The following is a 7762-nucleotide window of genomic DNA, read 5'->3' on the forward strand; positions in this document are numbered from 1 at the left end:
AAATTCCTAGTGTTCCATTGGGCATGGAGTCTATTACAGCTACACTAAAAACTGATAAAAGCAGAATATTTACATCTTTTAAGGCCAAAAGACCTTAAATCACATAGTTCTTCAGAAATCGCCCATTAACTGGGCCATCAAAGACTCTGTCTTCTCCCATACTTTTCAGTATGAAGGTATTGTTCCCTTGAATCTGTGAAATGATGAAAGGACCTGTCCAGAGAGCATCAAACTTCCCATGATTGCCTTTCTTTTCTTTAAAAGCATCCCATTTCATGACCAAATCCCCAACCTGAAAGTTGTTACTTTTTGTGTTCTTGTCAAAGGCTTCCTTGACCTTTTGTTGATGTGATGTAGCCTTTTCAATCAGCTGCTCTCTGATCTGATATAATTCTGTTAAATCAGTGATTCTATTGGCCATGTTATCTTCCTCATTATGCGCTGTTTGGAGCAACTTTGCCACAGGGAGGGTAAGTTGAATGGGAAAAACGGCATCAGTACCATATACCAGTTTGAAGGGAGAGCAACCTGTGGATCTTTTGATAGTCACTCTGTCTGCCCAAAGTGCATATTTGAGCTTGGCATCCCAATTCTTCTTATTTTCCTCTAACAGCTTCTTTATAATCTTGATCAGACTTTTATTAGAGGATTCTGCTAGACCATTCCCTTGGGGGTAATAGGGGGTGGAATGAACAAGTTTAATGCCCATTGAATCACACATTTCCACCAATTCTTTTGCCTTGAAGGCTGCTGCATTATCTGTTATAAGCTTATGTGGGCAACCAAATCTGCTGAAAATGTTTTCTGATAAAAATTTCATTACCACATTATGATCAGCCTTCCCTGTTAGGATTGCTTCAATCCATTTTGTAAAATAATCAGTGGCGACTAATATCCACCTGTGCTGGCCACTGGAATGTGGGTTGATTTCACCAATGAAATCCAAGCCCCACTGCTGAAAAGGTCCTTTCGCAATGATTGGCTTTAGGGGCAGGGATTTCAGCTACTGCTTACCTTCAAATCTCTGGCACCTGTCACAAGATTTAACAAAAGCAAATACATCAGAAAATAGAGAGGGCCAATAGTACCCGGCTCTGAGAATCTTTTGGGCTGTTGTCCTCCAATAATGATGTCCTCCACACATGCTGTCATGGAACTGCTGCATAACTTCTATTGACTGTTGTTTATCCAGGCATCTTAAAAGCACTCCAGATGGATCCCTCCAATAAAGCAAGCTACCATTGATGCAATATTTCGTTGCCTTGAGCTTTAACGTTCTTGCTTGACTTTGAGAAAATTCTGAAGGAACTTCTAGCTTTAGCAGGAAATTAATTATTGCAGCATACCAGCTACATGAGGCTAGGTTCTTGGCCACTGACTGTCCTTTCTGCGTTTCGGCTGTTTCATGTTCTTCTATTTGGCCAATTTCTGCTATATTGAACAAGAAATCAATGTCCAAAGACCTGCAATTTTCTTCAGCCAACAGCTTAGCAAGCCCCTGACCTCTTACCAGCTTGGTGGGTTTCAGCTCTATGTTGAATTCTATTATTTTTGCAATCCACTTCGCTCTTCTTCCATCGGCATCAGGCTGCGTTAAAACATCCTTTATTGCGGCAGAAGGGACATATGCAACTATTTTGGAATGCAATATGTATACTCTGAAAGCCTTTAAAGATTTGATAAGCGCATAAGCCTGCTTTTCAATAATATCATACCTTAGTTCAGCATCCCTCAGATTTTTGCTGAAAAAGGCAACTGGATGCTCTTGCCCTACTTCATCTTGCTGCAACAGGACAGCTGCAATGGTATCCTTGGAGGCAAATGAAAATAGATGAAACTCCTTGCTACAATCAGGGCTTATTAAAGTGGGAGCTTCTACAATAGCCATCTTAATGGACTCAAAAGATCTTCTGGCCGCATCAGTCCACTTCACCTCTGCTCCCTTTTTCAACATAGAGGTTATGTGTTTGACCAGCTCTGCAAAATTTGGGATGAACCTCCGTACAAAGTTAATTTTGCCAAGAAAAGACTGTATATCTTTCTTTGATCGTGGAAGAGTCAAGGCCTGAATTGCTTTTACCCTTTCTGGGTCAATCTGAACACCTGCAGCAGACACTACATGCCCCAACAGTTTGCCTTCTTCTAAAGCGAAATGGGACTTTTTGGGATTGAGTGAAATTCCAAACTTCCTGCACTTCAAAAACACCTTTCTTAAATGCTGTAAATGATCATGGTGGCTGCCAGAATAAACAGTTATGTCATCAAGATAAATCAACACGAATTTATCCTTTTCACCCACAAAAGCAATATCCATAGCGCGTTGAAAGGTGGCTCCAGCATTCATTAGCCCAAACGGCATTTTTGCATACGTGAACGTGCCCCAAGGAGTGGTAAATGCTGTCTTTTCTTGATCGTCTGGATGCACAGCGATTTGATTGAAGCCTGAAAACCCATCTATGAAAGACATCACTTTGGCACCTGAGACTTGCTGCAACAAATGCTCCATTTTGGGCAAGGGATAATTATCTTTTTTGGAGCACTTATTTAGATTCCTGAAATCAACACACAGTCTGATTTCTCCATTCTTCTTCCTCACAACAACCAGATTGGCCACCCATTTAGAATATCTGAGAGGCACTATAATTTTGGCCGCCAACAACTTCTTAATTTCTTTCTCGACCAGAGGAAGGAGCATAGGGTACATTGGCCTCAGCTTCTGTTTGAAAGGAATAGTGCCTTTTTCAAGCGGAATTTTATGCTGTATTATACTCCTGTCATAGGTTTTCAGATCACTGTACTCCCAAGCGAACACATCAGCAAGTTGCCTCATTAATTTGCAATATTCAGCATTCTGATCAGCAGATAGCTTAGTGGACAAATTTATGAATTTGGTCTGACCTGGACCTCCTATATCATGCTTGCAGACTTGAGACTGATCTTCTTTTTGGGCAGCTCTGTAAGGCACATCATTGTGGTCAAACAATTTCTCCAAAGGAATTAGACCCTTAGGAATATGGTTACTAGGAAGCTGGACTATGCTATTCTTGCCAATTTTATTTTTAAGCTGGGACTTGGGATCTTCTAACAAAGCATCATCGTTTTGGTCAATTTGCATTTCAGAGAACTCATCAATGACTTGAAGGAACCTACTTAACTCATTATCATCATCAAAAACCTTCCAATGGTGGACATTATCAGGCACAGAGGGTCTATACTTCATTTGTACCTCATAAACTAGTTTGGGAGGCGATGGAGGGATGAAAAAACTAGCAGAGACAGCAAGGGAATCAGCAAGCTGATTTTGGGCTCTAGGAATATATGAAATGCAGAAAAAATCGAAGAACTCTTTGACTCTCCATACCTCATCTCTATAAGCTTTCAGCCTTGGGTGCTTTGCTTGGAACGTTCTGTTTACTTGCTGAATTATCAGATCAGCATCTCCAAAAACCTTCAGATTTTTTATTCCTCTATCTTTCGCTTCATAAAGGCCCAGCAGCAGTGCTTCATATTCTGCTACGTTGTTTGTCACCTGAAAAACCAGCTTTAGAGATAACTGAACTGTTTCTTGCTGTGGAGACACTAGCACCACCCCTGCTCCTGCAGTCTCCTTGGTACATGCTCCATCAAAAAACATTTCCCAAATCTGACCGCCCATGTCATGTTCAGCCTGAGCTGCCGGTTTCCGGATATGCAATGCAGCCTTCTGAGATTCTTCTATTTGGAGGATGCAAGCCCCAAAATCAGTGTCCACTGCATATATGGGATGGTTTGTAGGATTCTTCTCATCACTAATAACATATGCCAGCTGTGCTTCTCTATATAACCTCCTGCTTTCTCCTCCAAACACTGGGACAGTTGCATAAGACTGATCATTCTGTAATGTCCCTCCTAGTCTCTTAATCCACCCTCTAGACAACAGCATACCAAACTTAGGAGGAACATCAGCCACCACTATATCCATCATCATACTTTTCATGGGCAGCTGGGTTAAGGTAATAGCCAGATCCTTAATTAATCCAAGGCATTTTACCTTCCTTGAATCAAACGAGAACAAATCATGATAAGGTTTAGTGATATCAAGGCCTAACCCTTCCATGACGGTTTTTGGCATTAGATTGTGGCTGGCCCCTGTGTCTAGCAGGCAATTGTGGAGGATTTTATCATGGATAGTTAATGAAACATAAAAAGATGGAGAAGTATCATCTGCAGGTTCAATCATAGGGCTAAGCACAATAGCAGGTTTGCCGTCTTGCAAATTGACAGAGTGAATGGAGGGTTGGTTAGGCTCTAGCTCGAGGGCTTTAAAGATGGTCTTCATAAACAATTCACTCTTCACCAACTCAGCAATAGGCACAGCTATTTTCAATTTCTGAATTTCTGAGTCAAAACTAAAAGAAGAGGATACTTTATCAGCAGTTTTTACCTCTTGAACTGGAGCTCTAAGGGTGACAGGATCAGCTGCTGGTCTTCTTTGCCTGCTATTTTGTGGCACTGTTCGAGTAGCTGCTTCTTGCGCAGTATTTTCTTTGACATTCTTTGCATTGGATCTTAGATTATATCTTTGCTGCTGTTCATCAGATTGCAGAACAGCACCACTGTCCCACCTCTGGCTGTTTTGCCCTTACAGCAATGACTCTTCATACTCGGCCAATGTTAAAAATGCAGCATTCCCTTTATCCTCCAAGCAGTGAATTTCTTCCTCGTCTTCTTCGGATCGTTCACCCTCCATGACTGCATTCTGAAAGGGAGCTTTTACTTTATGTTCTTCTCTTGCTTCTTCACCCCTTTGCATAATCTGCAGCTGTTCATTTGCTTTTCTGAAGGGGTTTGGATTTCTTGGGACAAATGTGTTTTGCTGCCTTGTTTTGCCTGAGGTCTGATCAACCTTTAACTTAGAAATTTCAGCAGCCAATGACTCTATCATTTTGGTCATTTTGTCTAACTTAGGCTCGGAAGTTGATGCAGTGGAAGAAGAAGCCTCAGCTCTAGGCCTTCTTCTGTCACCTTGACTCTTTAACTTTTCTGCTGCCATAATATTTGATTCCACCTCCAAGGCTGCCTCTTGCATATCACCCAGCGTAACACATCGTCTTTCTCTCAACAATAAGCAAAAGTCAGAATCAAAAGCATTGGCATATGTGAGTTTGGCAGCAGTAGGGGTAGGCTTTACCTCAGCTGGTATTTTACTATACATTCTATTAAATCTTTTATTGAAGTCAGGCAAAGACTCACCCCTTTCTCTTTTCAAGTTTCCAAACTCTGTATGATAATACAGCAAGTCCTTCTTATCTCCCCATTGCTTCAAAAATGCTTCATCTAATGCTTCTATATCTGTTATAGATCTCTGGGGTAGTTCTCTAAACCACTTCCTAGCCTCTCCATCAAGACTTTGGACAAAAACTCTCATCCATACATCGTTCTCACTTATGTCTAAATTATCAGCATAACTATAAAAAGCTTCAAGATGTTCTTCTGCTGTAACTCCTTCTATTCCAGTAAATTTGGGCATATATTTTTGATATTCTCCTGTAGGCATGGCATTTAAAGGTGTAGGCAATATCAAAGGTCCATATCTAGCAGCAACAATCCTTTCAATCCTAGTAGGTGCTTGCTGTCCTGCCATGTTTGGAATATGCGGAAGAATACTAACAGATGGAGCAGTAGGAGATAATGTAATGGATAGGAATGATATTGGGATGTTTTGGACAGTATGGGAAACTTTCTTCGGACTCAGCTTCAAAGGGGAATTAAATGGAGAAGGAGCTTTATGAGTCTCTGTAGGTATTTCTTCCTTAACAGTACTAGGCTCTAAATCTTCAAACTGTGTATCTTCAACTAAAAACTCCTCATACAGAGACAAATTAGATTTCTTGGGCTTACCTGATCCTGATGCTCCTTTCTGCGATGTTTTCTTCGAGTTAACTATCTTTTCAGGGTCAGGCACTGGAACAGCTGAAGACTTCTGCGGATTTCTTCTAGTATGCCTCACAAACTGCGCCAGAACTTCAATGTGGAGTCGCCAAAGGATGGCCTTCCTCCAGTGGAGTCGCCAGACAGATGATTACAACCAAAATCTGTGTTCAAACCTTGTCTGTCATCAAAGTTTGAAGCTGTGTCGTCTCCCAGGGAAGTTGAGCTTCGATTCTCCTCTCCCCGGCAACGGCGCCAATTAATGTTATCACCCCAAGAAACTCACCTAGGTTGTAAATCAGTGATGCTCAGGAACATTAAAAATTCAACAGTTTTGTTGGATAAAATGATGGATAAATGGAAGATGTGCAGCACCTTTAAGCCAGATAACCACTCCTACTATGATTTACCCCAGACATGGGTGAAGACCCCCAGACTACAAGGCTTTCAACCACCAACTACTCACAGCTTAAAGTTAAGGTGATGATGGAGAAGACTGATTGCACCAGCAGATGCACAGAGCTCTGCGATGGCCAGCTGCAATCAGTTAGAGGATCAGCACGACTATTATTCAATAGGCAGTGAGGATGACAGCTCTCTGCTATTTGAACAATAGCAACCTGCAAACAAGTTTCAATAAACTACTAAATTTTAACATAGAGGTGGGATGATAGCCCCTCCGATGCCAAAAATTCACAGCACATCAAATAAATGCAAGCAGGCGCAGTCTAGAACAAGAAGAAGAAGTGGAAAGTGAGCAGGTGATAGCAAAAGAAGCTTGTATTAATAGAAATCAAGACCAGAAGCTGCAGGTCTCATAGTATTTACAGTCTCCAGAAGTTAAAAGGCTACAATAGGCTCTCATTCATCAAACACTCATCAATCCATTACATCTCTGTTCTGGGTATATATACCGTTACAATACAAAATATCTCCACTGAACAATGCGTGGAGGAGCCTATAAATGCCCACCAACCATATTTACATTCAAGAATGGGCCTCTGGTACAAATCTGGCAGTGCTTTGAATAGGTTTGTCCCTCTCTGGTGCTCTGCGATCCTTCTAGGGAAGGTGAGACAAAGTATGGGCAAATCCCATAACTACTGAATGCTTTGACTGGATCTGTGGCGTCCTATTTCCTCCTCGGCCATACTGCTGATTAAATGCTGCTATTGAATTATTGAACGGCTCTAATATGACTGCCTGGCTTGGCGACACTGAAACACTGCTACACTGTTCATTCCCGCCCACAATGCTTCATCTGGACTTGAAAGTCCCAACCACGGGTCAATCATGACTGATAAATGTTGATCTGTTTTGGGCACATCTTCTTTCCTGCTAGGCCATACTGTCAATTGAAGACAGCTGCCTACTGCGCTGTACTGCTGCATGCTTGCATTAATCATTTCCGCGGCATTTATAAATACTGCCCACCTTACTATTTTTTAAATGTCAAAGGCCCTCACACATATATCTTTTCTATCGGGTTCGCCCCTTGTATTTTTATATTTCATTAAACACAGAAAATGCGCCCAAAATCATTAAAAGTGGCTTAAGCGCGGATTTGAAATTTATAAAAAGGACCTCAGTACACCCATCGGATCCGGCCCATCGCATCGGCAGATAACTGAAGGTAAAGACCTTGTCCACTTTGGCATCCCGATAGCGAAATGCCGATGCGATATCAGCGAACATTGCGGATCCGAAAACACTATAGAAGACAACGCTGTATGGTCGCCGGGTCCGGCCCATCGGCGGTCACTCATATATGCACAGGCCATGCTCCATTGAAATGCCGATAGCGATATGCCGATGCGATATCGGCGATCGCTCATCGGTGATACCACATCAC

This window comes from Pinus tabuliformis, chromosome 8, assembly GCF_031772625.1.
Source record: "Pinus tabuliformis cultivar Carrire ecotype Pingquan chromosome 8, CPIR1, whole genome shotgun sequence".
Taxonomy (NCBI): domain Eukaryota; kingdom Viridiplantae; phylum Streptophyta; class Pinopsida; order Pinales; family Pinaceae; genus Pinus; species Pinus tabuliformis.